This window comes from Cololabis saira, chromosome 24 (assembly GCF_033807715.1).
Source record: "Cololabis saira isolate AMF1-May2022 chromosome 24, fColSai1.1, whole genome shotgun sequence".
Taxonomy (NCBI): domain Eukaryota; kingdom Metazoa; phylum Chordata; class Actinopteri; order Beloniformes; family Belonidae; genus Cololabis; species Cololabis saira.
The window spans coordinates 5,729,754-5,745,532 of record NC_084610.1 but is presented as its reverse complement, the minus strand read 5'-3'; the positions used below and the strand labels follow the sequence as shown (position 1 = coordinate 5,745,532).

The 15,779-nt window shown below is 42.8% G+C and overlaps 1 protein-coding gene across 1 annotated transcript in view; it reads left to right on the top strand.

Annotated features, from left to right (window-relative positions):
* Nucleotides 1-15,779, top strand: part of klf7a (Kruppel like factor 7a) — a 46,943-nt gene that overhangs the window by 4,239 nt on the left and 26,925 nt on the right. The window lies entirely within an intron of this gene.

Here is a 15,779-nt window from a genome sequence, read left to right as displayed (position 1 = left end):
GCTCGGTGCATCGAGTTCTTCATGTGGATGTTGCCTGACTGCACGAGGTTCCAGCGAGGGCCAGCAAGGCGCTCTGGGAAAAAAACATCAGAACAACAATAAATCCACAAGTAGACCGATGTGGGTTTGTCTGTGGCTGATACAAATGTTGGTCTTTAGAAATCAGGGTGATATATGACATAATTGTCCTATTTTTCATGCTACATGTAACATTTAACTGTTCAAAAATGAAAAATGAGGATGAAGTTAAAGCGACTGGACATTAAAATGTATACTAATGTTAAAGAAGTAAACAGAGACAGTTGTTTTTACACAATTATTCTCTATTTTTGACACTACTTTTGCCTTTTGTGAAGAGGAAAGAACAAATTTCGCTGGAACTATGTTCCACTGGCGTCGTCAATGATCAATATCGGGTTAGATTACATGTATTTTTATTATGTTAATTGGCCTTTCTTGCTTTTCACATCCTTATGTCATATATGATTTGTGCTACTTTGCAGAAGTATGCAATTATTTGTGTAACACTATGCACAAAATCATAATGCATACACAGCCATTGTAACAAGTGATGCACAAAATTGGTCAATTTGATTAAAAAAAATAAAAAGTAAATTTAACGACTAAAATGATGATTGATGCAGAAATCATCACTGAGGTGCCTGCATGTCAACAGTTTGGGTATTCCTGAGCTTTGGCTGATACCAGTCACTAAAAAATGACCAATAATCTCCCTCATTACTTGCTAAATAAACTAATTTATTCACCTTAACCAAGCGGCAACATCCAGCTTTCAAGGCTGAAGCCACTGCAGGAGCAGGGAAACTTGTAGTTCACTGGATGACCAATAGGGGCGTGAGCTCAGAATGGGGGTGAACGTTTTTTGCACCATATCAGTTTAAATGATTTTAAACTAATTGTGTATAATGAGCCTTGGAGGTTAGCCAGAAGTAAACCAAGATCTAACATCTAGCTTGAGGCAGGTTAGGTGGTGAACACACTGCACCAACTCAAAACCTTAACAAGAATATTTGTCTTATTTCTAGTTAAAATGTCTAATTTTTTGTCAAATCACTGGAAAAAACAACAATTTTCACCTGTTTCAAGTAGATTTCCACAAATCTGCCAGTGAAACAAGATTTTTTTGCTTGTAATGAGAAGATAAATCTTGTCCCACTGGCAGATTTTTATACTTATTTCAAGTGAAAATTTACTTGAAACAGGTGAAAATGTTCAAATAACAAGTTATTTTTCTGTTAATGACTCTTGTTTTTAGTGTCATGAGATATTTTGGAATAAAAATGAGACATTTTAACTAGAAATAAGACAAATATTCCTGGTAAGATTAAGTTTTTGCAGTGCATGCTAATTATTGGATGAGCCAGAGCTGGGTGGAGTCAGATCCAGACAAGATGGCATCAATCTAGAGCTCAGAACAAACTGGGCCTCAAACCCAAACCAGCGTCCTGAAGACCTCTGTTTGACATCACACGGTGAGAGGAGAGAGGGGGGGGGTCCAGATCTTTCGTACGCATCACCCACATCGATTGCATGTGTGCATCTCTCCGGCAGCAGCGGCATCAGCCCAGTTAGGGGGTCTGAGGATGTTGCAGAGCATGCAGATTCTCCCCACAGCGGGCGCTTTGCATTTCACAGTCCGCCAGCCTTGAACCCCCCCTCCCCTCCACCTCCACCCACCCCAGCAAGGGTGGAGGGCATCTCCAGACAACAAGAGCGGCATCCTGATGAGCAGCGGCAACGGGGATGCGCGGAGACTCCACGGAGGAAGCTGCTCCACACTGGGCTGTTATAGTTGTAGCCAGTGCCAAGAATGAGAAAACATTAAAAAACCCACATCAGGCTCTTTCTTACTCGACTTCTGGAGGGATCATGATGAGGATTAAAGAAGGAGCGACAAAAGAAGCTGAGCGGAACTGTACATCTGCCTCCATATGCAGACTTGTTCTCGTCTGAGTGTGTGTGTCTCAGTGTGTTATGTAATCCTCAGTTGGCCACAGCTGCTTTCTCACACACACAGCAGGCTTGCTGGGGAGCAAAGCCAACTGGCCCCCTCCTTCCTGTCTTCCTCCATCCCTCGCTTCTCCTTTCTTTCAGTCTCGCTGCGTTTTCTTCCTCATATAGAATCAACACAGTATGGATTTTTGATCTCTGCAGAGCTGTTGTGTAAGCTCCGGACCTGTTCGCTGTGCACTACGCTGCTGAAGCGCAGGTACGGGAGCCCTCCCCGTCGCCGCCGTTGCCTCCAGGAACGCCAGCAACAAAATGCATGCATTTCACAGAAACATACCTAACCAGTCTGGAAATCACCTCGCAAGATTTTGACGACCTTTTACCGGCGTCAACCTGATGTAATTTCATGGAAATTAAAATTCAATCAATCCTGTTAAGGAAGGACAAACTGGGCCGTAATCTTATTTGTCTCAGAAGAGCTCCTGGAACTGCTTCCGTTCCAGACATGTTCTTTATTAAAATGTCACATTTACTCTAAATGCGAGACGTGAAATTCTGGAAATCAAGTTTGGGCTCTCAGCTGAAGAAAAAAAAAAGAAAAGAAAAGAAAAGTAAACTGTCATTTAATTAAACTGACATTTGGTCCTGATTTGTTTTTCACCGTCTCATGACACGCAGATGTCGCTCTGCTCGCCTCCAGCCCCACATCAGTCAGATGATATTGAAGATGGAAACCACGTTCGAGGTATTTGACATGGCCTGGCCCGTGACGCAGCCAGGCATGAAAGGAAGCCTTTGTGCGGCGCCGCTCGGTGCAGCATCTCTGCCGGGCTCCTTTAAGCAGTTTTTTTTTCAGCCACGAGGTTATTACTCATTGCATTGATCCTGGGAAAATATATCTATTGAGGACTCTTACCCTGTATCACAAGAGTGATGTCTTCATTTGGTTAGTATAAACAGATAAATGAGCTCCAACAGTAAAAAGTCCATTCTGGCTCTCGAGAACAAACTTTTACAGGCACTTAATTTCAGTGTCTGAAGAGGACAGAGCATCTTGTTCAGTTTTGTATTAAAAAAAACCCACAAAAAAGTACCCCAATATTCATTTCTGTTAAAATCTGTAATGTCATCATTATTTTCTTCTTCAAGGATTCCGATGTGGATTTATTGGTGTTTTTGGGAACATTGTCTTGTTGCATGATCCACTTTCATCCAAGCTTCAGCTGTGGGAGAGAAGGCCTGGTACTGAATACCTGAATACTGGTTGATTCAGTGTCAGCAAGGTGCCCAGGTCCTGCGGCGGCACAATAATCCCAAATCATCCCCCCTCTGCCGCGCTTGACCGCAGGTATGAGGTGTTAAACGCTCTCACCTGTGCATAACACTGTCATGTGTATTGAAGCGTGTTCAGATGCAGCATTGCAAACCTTAGTCTTGCTTGTCAAAACAATATTTCTTTAGTCTTCTTCTAAACGTGTATGGACATTAAATTTAAACATCAGTGACGCCTGCAGGACCATAAATGTATCTTTTGGGCTTTTTGTGTTTCTGTTAGTGTCGCATGGTTTGACCTTGGGATAAATTTGCGGGGTCGTCTTCTCCAGGGACGATGCAGACTCTCTTGAATGCTTTCCATTTGTTAGTAATCTCTGTCACTGTTGAATGAAAGTGGTTTTATAACCTTTCGCGAACTGATATGCAGTAACAGTTGCTTCTCTAAGACCTTGCTTGTCTCTTTACTTTTTGGCATTGTGTTAACCTACATCTGGACGCTCAAATATATCTTCTTTTATTGAGGTCTGCTTAAAATTATATGTTGTTGTTCACCAAGGGGTGTATTTCTACTTTAAACATTAAGGCTGCAAATCATTTTTTTAAATAAAGTTTCTGCACACAAAACAAATATCAAACAAAAAAGACAGAAATAAAAGAAGGGGTACTAACTTTTGCACATGGCCGTCTCCCACCACTAAGTCCAAGCGTGTGCTTGTTCAGGCTGAATGACATCGCTTTACTGAGATTTTCCAGGATATTCTCCCAGTCAGGATGTATTTCCTTCCCATGCACACACCGCCGCGTCTGTGTGTCTGTGTATGTTGTGTAATGAGATGTGCGAGCGACCCTCTGACCCAGTAACATCCATTCTGCCATAAGAGCGCTTAGTGAACTCTGCCACATCTGTCTCATCACTCAGCCGAGAGGCGATTGCCGGTGATCGGTGCCGGCTACTGCTTTATGGGCGCTGATGAAAAGGTGGGAAGCGCTGATGAAAGAGAGGATGGCTGGGGAAGTATTCATTTGTCTGATGCTCTGGTGACAGAAAGGGAGGGACAGGCAAGGTGGCGCGAGGGAAAGCGGCGGAGGGAGGAGGGGGAGAGTCGCAGGAGTGTTGAACAAGCACATCTTTATGTATGACTTCAGCCTGTGAACCACTTTATCCATCCCAGGTTTTATTAACAGTAAAAAGAGAAGCCGGTAATTTTTGGGGGGGGTCACACCAGCACACATGGCCTGGCAATGACTTGCACAGCGTTTGAGGCAACATCGGGAAGCTGTTACAGCACCTTACGGTGATCCGACATGCTTCACTGCTGCCATCCGTCTCGGCAACTGCAGGAAGAAAAGAGAAAGGAAGAAAAGTCTCACTTTTACATAGAACATGTGGCACTGAAAATACACTATCAGCTGAGAAATTGAGAAGAAGCTCCTCTCTTAATCTGAAAAGTTTCTCAAAAACTGCTTTAATATTAGACATGCATGGATCTACGCTGGGAAAGTGTTTGTGTCTTTTATGGAACAAGACCAACAAACAGATTCAGTCCTGAATCAAACAAAATTCAGTCCAAAGATGATTTTCAAGCACAAACTGGAGTGCAGGGTAATAATAATGTCACGTAGGAAGCCACAGCATTGGTGACACTGCACATCCATCTTTACTCGCGCGTTTACTCGGCACCAATTTGCAAACCAAATTACTTCATACATGAACAAACTTGGGGCGGAGATGTAGTCTTCTTCTTCTGATGCTAATGTGGACTTATTAAATCAGCTTGATGGAGTGAGCTTGTCATCAAGTTGCAGAGTTCATGTTGTCGAGGCTGGAAGTGGTCATAATTCCTTTAATATCATATATTGCCAGGAGAACACATTTGACAACTTTTCAATATTCAAATGACTTTTTTTACTTCCCTTTTTGCATCCGAACAGGATTTGGCACCACCAATTACCTGAAGTCAAACCTTTCCCTTTCAGGGAAAAGTGCATCGCTGCATCAGTGGAAAAGAGAGAGATGAGCTTTAGAGAGTCCACAGAAAAAAAGACTTTATGGTGTTAATAATGGGCTTAAAGACTTGAAAAAGTTACATGAGAAGAATGGTAGCTTGTTCGTATTTAATCCCTACCTTAAGTTATGGGTTTGCATTAAAACATTAGGATAAAGTTAGTTTGGGTTAGCAACAAATATAAGGCTATATTTAGCTTGAGTCACATTAAATGTGACCCCAAAGTTAGCTTAGACAATATTTTACGTTTTGTTGTGCGGTTTCCTTCCCTCCCCTCAACTGGCCTTCAGGCATGAGGTGACAAACAACACGCCTTGCGTTTATATTGCCAACGCGCGTTAAACACGCGTTCATCATCCAGGGATCCAATCTAAAGACGTCTTTCGACTACTGTTGGCACTTTTGGGCTCAGTAACATCACTGACAAGTGTTGTGTGTAGCACAAAGACTATGAGTTGGAGCTAATTTGAGTCACACTAGCCTATAACATCTGGGCCTGCTCGCTCAGATGTTACACTAGCTCTGATATGAGTTACGGGAAAAATGATGGCCAGACACAGTCCAACAATCTATGGAAAATGCAGGTTTGGTTCATGTTGTTTGCTCTGTTTTGACGTCTTGAATCAATGCTGCCAGTCAAGGTCTCATTTGGGCCAAAGAAACCTGCAGGTGTGCTCCAGGTTTAGCGTAAATCTGTGCTATCTGGCATCAAAAGCTTGATTTCTACTGGCCAGAAAACCCTCACCAAGATCAGGTTTTGTCCTTAATGGGATTCGCGCATTCAGTTCTGGGTAAAACAACTCTACAGTAGCCATGGCTATCAGTACCAGCTCCGACAGGGAGTGATTGAAATGTGACACCTGTGTGAGCATGAGCACTTCCCCAAGTTTAATGGCTAAAACATCTCTCTTCGACACTCTAAAACTGATAAAAGCACAAACTGGTGGATAAAAAGCTGTACAGCCGATTTATTTAAATCTACATGGTGGCCGGCAGCTAATTGTCAGTCCTGCTGTGTTGCTAGAAATTGCCTATCCAACACACCCTGCAGGATATTTGAATGCAACCCCTTTCAGTTTTAGCAGTCAGCTATAATTCAATTCATGTCCTCTCTATTGCCACACTGCTTCTAGCAATGGCAAAAAGAGCCAATTAACTTTGTTTCAGCAGGTGTAAGAAAGCTGCAGAAGTGCTCATTTTGAAGGAAAAGGGTGATAATTGTATTTTTTATGTGCTTGATCAAAGAAAACCAGCTATGGTAGAAGTCAATGTTAGGGTGTTGTGTCACTGTCTAATTGCTGAGCAAAATCAGAGGGAAGCAAGCGTTGTTTGCATTACTTTATTCAGAGATGTGATTCAAGTGGTTTATGCAAAATACTACCCGGCAGTAACACGATGCAGAAATTCCTTTACGATGCAGAGGCTCCAAGTAATTTCTCCCAGTTTGTTTTATCACCCCAGCTGTGGGCTTTGAAAATGACCCAGCGTTCACATTGTATGGAGGCATTTTATAGCACCATTTAGCTGTGAAATCCAGAGCGTTATGTGCCATCTTCCAACCTACCTGTTGCTAGGCAGCCTTGGCAAACAGGACAATCAGCTTTTTGTTTGTTTAGCTGTCAGTCTGAGAGGCTAATCCCACCCCGAGGGAGTTTTATCCATCCAGAAACCAGAGATCCAGCCATGTGGACCATCTCTCTCTAAAGAGTTTGTGAGAAAGAAATGAACCAGGGAGAGAGACAAGGGCAATTTGCCCTGAGTAAACACCGCTGTTTGTTGTTGTCATCCGAAGCAATCATCAATCAAGGCCCTAAGCTCTTGTTGGTGACAGCTGCAAGGACATGACACCCCCTGAAATCGGCTGAAAAGTTTGAAAAGCTGGGTCTGCATCGCTAATGATCGCCTTGTTGACATTAAAGGAGAGTGACTGGTTTTAAAAATGATGTCGGGTCATCGTGCGGTGGTGCTCAAGGTGTCCGCAACTGCAAGGGTGACTTTCTTTTCCTTTCTTACGTAAGCTCCCGAGAGCTTGAGTGCCTTTGCGTATCATCTGGAGCGCGCGCGCTTTGCATGCCGGAATCAGAGCTCACTCTGGTGGTCCAGCATGCAAAACCGGTTTGTGCATTTCCAACTGCCAGGGCTCTCACCTCCAAAGCCTTCCAGCTGGTCGGTCAGTGTGTCAGAATCTTTTTTTTATCAGCATTTCACTTAATCTTATTCCCATTTTATGCAGAACTTCTTTTCCCTGTCTTATCCTTCTCATCTCACTAAGATCCAGCTCTTCTCTTATCCTCACTCGCACTCCTTCAGCGTCTCAAAGCTACTTTCCATCATTTAGATTTCCAGAGCATCATACTTGTTTTGGCAGCTTGAAACAAGTGTTGAGGACACAGATGTGTGGTCAGAAATAGATAAAGGCTGTTTTCCATTGTCAGCAGCTGGTGCTAAACTCACTGGGAGATTTGACAGGGTCTCAAATTACCCTGAAGACACTGATATCTTGAACCAACTGGGTACATCATGTAGTTCCTGTCGTTCCAAGCCCTGCAGGGTTGAGTTTTCTGATAAAGATATGACTTGTTTCCTCAAAACCGGACAGATTCTGCCTGAATTAGGATTATGTCAAATTCTGCAATGGCAGGTTTTCGCAGTGAAATATATCATATTAACATGCACGCTTGGAAAAAGGCTGTAAAAGTGTCTGAGTAGACAGACGGAGGGGGTGAAGAGATTTTGCACCTTGCTTTACTCCTGGAATGGCCTGGGAATTGCCCCCTGTGTGATTTAATGAGACCTGAGGGAAGAGCCATTCATCAGCTTGACAGTGTACCTCTGTTTCCCATTGTTCTCTTCTGGTATGTGGAGAGAGCAGTGTGTGTTTTAGCCTTAATGATGGGCCAGCAACCCTTTGATTTGATGAATCTCCTGGTGCTAGTTAAGATTTAGGCTGCCAAATGACATCTGTGTTTATGTCTTCTGCTCTCTCTGTTTTCCTGGAAGTACGTGCATGCCAGTGTGTGTAATTTACAGCACGGTCCTTTGGATATTTTGGCTTAAATTGCTTGTTTGGGTGCTGACCTGCAATTGGAAATATACGCCATGCCTTTCAGCAAGAGCAATTGGTCACTTCAAATGAAACATGCATTCAATTCTGGTTTGATTTGTTCTTGAAATCCAGACTTTATGAGGTAAAAGATGGTCATCAGTGCATAAAATCTTAGTATCAGGTCATTTTTGTCTGTATTGAAGTCATTAAAATAATGTCTCAGTCATTAAAGTTAATGTCTTATTCACGTTAGGGTCTTTTATATAACTCATGGCAGTAAAAAAAGAAAGTTTCTCTTCATAGATCTCACCATTGTCAGTTATAGCAAAGAGCTTTACAGCCGAGGGGGGAATCGGGCCACTACAGCACACACACGAGGATATCTCAGCCCGTCGTGGTTGGAATTCTTCTTCCATCCATTTCTTCCTTTTCCTGCTATTTTTCCAGATCAGAATTCCTCAACCAGGTCCTCGAGGGCCACTGGCCTGCACGGTTTCCATGCTACAACACACCTGTGTCAAATGAATGGGTCATTTACAGACCGTGATCACAAGCTGATGGCATTCATTCATTCGAAGCAGGTGTGTTGAAGCAGGGAAAGAGAAGAGCTGTGACCCATGAGGACCTGCGTTGCTGAACACCTTTTGACCTCTTTCCACGGCTTCTGCTGGGTAATGGGATCCATCAAGCCCAGAGATCTTGGGAGGGCTGTACTGTTCTACCGTTTTCTGCTACCAAAAGCTCTGCATATCGAGCGTATCTCTGGTCACATGACTTTCATAATCGAGGCCCAGGGTCTTTTGAGCCGTTACTTTTCATGGTTTGCAATAACCTTTCTGTGTAGATGCCAACCAAGAACATAAAATATTTTTTGGCTAGATGTGTCAACTTTTCCCGTTTCACATTATTCTATTTTACAGGAGATGGCCTGGGTATATTTATGTTTATGAGCCCATGTGTTGCAGATGAGTAGCCAGGTCTCAATGTGGAGTTTGAAGGGTTGGAGGATAAGAGGGTACTAACTTGGCTTCTCCCAACTAGGGGTGTGCAAACAAGGGTACCTCACGATTCGATTCGATTTCGATTATTGGAGCTTCGATTCTTCGATTCTTCGATTATAACGATTGTCGATTCGATTCGATTATTGGTGCCACGATTTTTCGATTATTGTGATTTTTAATGCTTTTTTCCATACAAGATTGATTTTGTCTTCATCTGTGGCTACATTTGTAAATAAATAGCCAATCAATGAACTCAGTTCCTCTAACAACACTCATTAAGTAAATAACAAGGTTTTTTGAACATTTGACATGTATTTTTCAAAGACACAAAATAATTTATTTTATGACTATGTAAACATTTGCTCTTTGACTTACTTAACTTTGACCAGGGAAAGCTGCACTTGCATGAGAGCGCCCTCTATTGGTGGAAAACACTGAAAACGGTCAAGCCCTGGATTTAATGAGTTCATTAATTCAAGTAAACAAGATATGTACTTCCATCAAATGTATTTAGTGTAAACATATCTGCCATATTTCAAGTGAATAATAAGAAATGTGCATTCTTGAAAATGAAATGATTCCGCAGCTTATTCAGTCTGGAATCTGGATAGGATAACTTAAAAAAGAAATATATATTATTTTTTTTTTTTTTACTGGACCATAATCGATTACAAATCGTCACGTGACGCATCGCGATGCATCGACACATCGATGAATTGCACCCACCTCTACTCCCAACACACACTTTTGTTTTGTTTAATTGTTTTGTTTGGCACCAAATGTATACATCCAATGAAAGCCCTCAGTTAAGAAGAAAGAAGAAAAAGAAAGAAAAATATGTTGGTTTTTTTTAATCTCACCCATGTTTTTTTGGGTTTGGGTTACTTTTTATCACAGTTCTTTAGCTCAGAAATCTTTTATCACCCATCTCAGTATTACCAAGGTGCCTCTACTGCACTGCCATTGTCTGACTTTGGTTTTTCCTTTGTGCTTTGTATCATTTATTTTGTTCTTGGAGCTCACAGACAGTTTGCCATCAGTTTTGTTTCCTTTGCATTGTTTAACATCCCATATTTGGAAGATTTGTTTAAACAAGCTTGCTTCAAGGTCCTTATGTTCTTGTGCTTCTTCTGCCAGCTTGTTAATGTTGTTCACGAAAAAGAAGTAGATGATTTACAGCCAATGAGGCTGACAATTCCTGTGCTACGGCCAAATGTTTCTGCTATAATTCTGTGGAAAAATGCGTCAGATGCCGACAGAAGTTCAGAACCGCTCTCCAGCAAAGGCGTTGAAAAGATACACTATCCTTATGGGGATCAGCAATGCAAATCTCAATGAATACCAGTTTGTGACTTCTGCTCCTACATGGTTTTCCCTCCTTCTTTCAACTAAAGCAATGCTGTCGCATAAATGTTTCACTACCCAATTCCCTTTGCATGTTTTCAGGGAAAGGAATTTGATAACTTATGCTAACGAGACTAAAAGGATGCCCACCCTTGGCCAGTCCCTCCCTGACTGGATACTTCCTCAAAATCACTCCTGCAAGCTTTCGTGTGGCCAGACAGCTGATCCTCCAGCGCTCTGGTTTGCTGCTATGTTCTATTCAGTCTACTGCCCCAGATATTATTTCATTGTAAAATGATGCCAATTAGTAAATCCAGTCGCCAGTGGCTGTGGTCTGGCTCCCTCCACGTTCCGGCGGGGAAAGTTATTTGGGTCGGCAGCTATTTTCAGTCTGCAATGTTGCCAGAAATACTTAGGGGACCAGCCAGTGTTTTATAAGAGAGCACATCAATAATTGGTGTGTACGCGAATAAGCAAGAAAGGCAGGGATAGACAGAGTTTACTGGGTTTGAATTTGCGTTGAATATTCAGCAGAACAGGTGGTGCACATAATAAACACTTGCACACACTTAACTTTAACTGTCATGACCTCCTATTAATTTAAAACACATTAATTTGCCAGCCTTTAAACTTTAACCCGTAATCTTAAGGCGGCTCTAATTCAAGGCTTTGCCCTTTGCCCGGTAATCACCCACTTTTTCAAAGTGAAGGCTTGGCCGGCCAAGGCGCGAACACAAACATGCACCAACACAAGCAGACCCAAAAGGCCAAAGTCAATGAGTTCCTAACACCTTTCCCAGTGTGTCTAACCGCCCTCCTCCCCTCTCTGCCGAGCAGCCGTACATTGTCAAGATGAAATTGGGGTGAAAAGTCCTCGCGCTTCCCGCTGAAAAGCCAGCCGCTCTGCACCGAAAGGTGAATGGGTTCAGCCTGCCGTGCTGCCTCCGCTTTCCCTTGTACAACCTAAACTCACACACGAACACACACTCTCTCTCTCTCTCACTCTCTCTCTGCTATCTCTTGGAGGACAGCCCACAGCAGCCGTGGCGGCAAGGAGACATCTTTCAATATTTTAAGCAGCTTGGGCTAATCTTTGTCACTCAGGTTTGTTTTGAAAGCATTGCCGTGGGATGAAGGGAGCGCCAGAGCCCCACCTCTTGTTTGAAGTCACACTCTTGCGTAACCAAACAAACCCGTAGTCCGGCACGTTTCTACGACACTGGGCTAATCTGCGACGGCCTTGCGACACTGTGCCACTGACCTGCTTTCGCTGCTCATGCTCGCTCCCACACATGCTGCCCTTGTGCCTTTCTCAGTTAACCCAGAGATCCGCTGGTGTAATGAGTAACAGGGTCTTAAACTGTGGCCACACCAGTCAAACTATTATGCAACACTTGCAAAAGCAGGGTATTTAGCCGTGTTTAGCCTTACATGCTGAAGAACCAGGCAAGAACAGACTCTTATGAGCACGCCATGGTCACACTTCATGGTTTGACCATGTGGATGTGACTAAGGTACCAAGCAGCTCTTTCCGACTGATACTGTATGAGGCGGAAGCAGAGTTTTTCCGCTTCACTGTTCTCTTTATCGCTCCCTCTCTTTTTCGCTGCCTGCTGCTCTTTTGTTTCTCCGTGCCTTTTTCCAGCCAAGGCCCCATTCTCTTGCCCCGTCATTGTGTGCGGTAATGAAGATTAGCCAGCCCGCCGCACACAATGGGGTCCCAACATCCGGAGCGCAGACTCCCCAAATCCTGCCGCAAGCTGCTAACCCCGGTGTAAAAACCACTGATGCTGCCGACCCCCTCGGCCACAAAACCCCACGCACACATAAGCGTGGCCTCCTCCATTCAGACACACGCACCGGCACACAAACCCAAGCCCAAAATGCTCTCTGCACTCTGTCGTGTTGAAAGCAAATGGCTGAAATGCCCCGCTGATTAGATTAGGACGGGTTTGACAGCTGAGAGGGAGCGCTTGGCGACTCATACGCCGATAAACAGCAGCTCACCCAAATCCAGTTAAAGAGAGACAGAGTTCCCCTCCCCAGTGAGTGCAACAGTCGTCGGGATTATAAACCCCCCCTCCCGATCCTCCGTGCCATGCTATTCTCCTCCTTTGCTTCTATCTCATCCTCTCTGCCATCGGTCTCGAGATGCTTCTTCTTTTCTCTTGATCCTATTTCACCCTCACCTCTCCTACCCTCGACTTAATACCAGAACAAAGACATTCTCCACACTTTGTCACAAGCTATTTAGATGGAGCAAAAGAGGTCTTTATATGCAGTACACTTGTTGTACCCTGACAATAATAACATCTTAATAAAGTCTGTATGGCTCTCAAGGTCAGCAGATCCTCATGAGTTCAATCTGTTTACTTGTCAAGCTTTTCTCAGCATTTAAAGGAAACACACGTTGCTTTGTCCGTGGGGGAAGACGGATTATCCAAATGTGACAGCAGCAGTTTATTCTGGTACAAAAATAATGTAGCAAATGTGTGAAATGGGATCTTAGTATTTACAGTACAAAATGCTTAAAGTCATACTTTTACATTTAAGGAAATGAGAGAAGGTATAATACAGTATAAAATGTTAAATGTTGACAATCTTTGGCTTTTTGGGGCCACATCTGGCCAGTACAATTCACTTTCATTTGCAAAGCAGTAATTCACCAGAAAAGTCATATCAGGGCACATTACACAACTTTCACACAGTCCAATCAATGACAATCCAATAATTTCATTATGTTCTAGTTTAATCCATTTCACTGTAATTCAGTTAATCCAATTGAGAGAGCCCATTCACATATTGCAAATTCATAAAAAAAACAAGCGAGCTGCGCTGAGGAACCCTGCAATGCAAGTCATAACCCAAGCTAGACCCAGCTGATGAGCAGCGGTCCATGTCTGGACCACATAGCACTTGCCTCTACTCCAATTTAGCCATAGAAAACAAAAGTAGTCCAGATGTGGGCACTATCTGAGGGATTACTATCACAAGGTGAGCTAGTGTGGATCTGAATGTAGGAATATCCCAAAGAAATTCAAAAATATAGAACCACAAGCACATAGTTATTTGGTCCTGGGTAATAAAAAAAAAGATTTGACCCAACTATGGACCACATTTGCCTTTTTCCTTGCCCACATTTCACCTTGATTGATAGCATTGACTGAGTAAATGTGGGTTACTAAACACATCCACCAGACATGGCCCCCATCTGCATTTTATTTGGCTTTTGGATCACATCAGGCCCTCATACCTGCTGTAAACCATCTCAAATCCGGTTTATGACGTCTGGGCTACACTTACCCCGTGTAAAACATACCATAACCAAAGTTAGTTCCTAGTCATGACATCTGGGCCGTGTCTGGGCCACATAACACTTTCTAATGCCATGACTGCATCACAAGTGCTATACCGGCTGATCTGGAGATTTTGGGTTGTCATCTGCTAATGGGATGAAATAAGTGGTGCGTTGTTGGTTTTAATCACTAGCATCTTCTTTTTTTTAGCAAACCTCAACTGTTAAGCACACGAACACAAATGTTGCCGACTAAAGCAAATTTCACACATGAAGATCCTTCTGTCGTTGGAGATTTCCTGCTGACGGGGCCAGAAGCATGCACACTTGCTCAGAGGAAAACCCTCAGAAGAAGAACTGCTATATTCACAAACTGTCTCGCTCCATGGCACTTAAGAGGTGTTATTACAGAACTGACTGGAAACCTTCTGGAAGAAGTGTGCGGTGGACATTTCCATTGATGCCACCCCTGCACTGGAAAATTTCCGGGCTGTAAAACATGTGGGAAGCCAGATGAGGGAAGTTTCCAACTTCCTGTTTGGCCACTCCAGTCGCGGTATAAAGTGAAGGGCCCAGTCACTTTAATCCACTTGGGATTATAACGAAAAATGTTCCAAAGTGTTCACTTAAAACACAAAAATCCATACAAGTCCCCATTGGTAAAAAGTTTAGAGATTATTTAATCTCTAACCTTTGGGGTAGTGCTGGGCGGTATGACCAAAAATGTATATCACGGTATTTTTCAAAATTATATCGGTTTCACGGTATATCACGGTATTTTTTTTTTCATGCACAACTGGGTGTTAACCACATTTTCTAATGATTTGGAAAGGAATTGCTGCAGTAAATTGGCTTAGAATGGCCTATTTTACTGTCATGAGGAGGATGCATAAATCAATATTTATTGATTTATGCTTTATTTAACATAAAAAAACTGAACATTTTTTAATTTCCCAGCATTATGTTGTTTTGGTTCCACCTCCTGGTGAATGTTAGGAAAACTTCTTATGTGGTTACTTTTTGGTTGGCCAACGATTTATGTTTGTGGTGCGCAAACGGTACAGGAGCGGCCATTTTATTTTCTTATATTACAACGCCGTTATTAATTGTTCAGTTTTTTTCCCACTTATTCCTCCGAACACCGAAAGTGTTTTTTTGCCATTTTCGGCCGAACAATTTTGGTTACCGAACAATCGGTGCATCACTACTGCAGTCTCCTCACAAACAGTGTCCAGCGGCGCTACGTTCCGCTACGTAGCGCGGCGCGGCGTTCCCAACGTTGTGTACGCTACTGTACATACTCACCGGTATTACGGTATATGAAAAATTCATATCATAAGAAAAATAAACACCGGTATTCAGTATGAACCGGTATACTGCCCAGCACTACTTTGGGGTAACAGTTTGGGCAGTTTGAACATAAGCATTCATACACACTTTTTTGTTGTTTATTTCAAAGCTTGAATACTTGAACATTTGGAGGGACATGTTATTCCCTTTTGTCAAAAGCAAGCAGTTTTCTCAGGCATTAATGAAATATATGACATATTGTGATAAAATTATCAAGGTAGCCTTTTCCACCACATCTTTGTGGTTCTGCTTATTGCAGCTGGTTTTCTGGGGTTGGTTTTAAGGCTTACCCTACCCATTTCTGAGGTACATGAGCAAAATGAGAATTTAAGTAGGGATAAAGATTGGCAACCTGGATATTTTACCAAATAAATGTCACACAGGTCAGTGTAAAATACCTGGACAATGTGACAGGTCCGTATTATGTCTATGTTTTTGTGTTTATAGTCACTTTAGAGACTCAACTATCTTCTTACAAACAAATTGGAAAA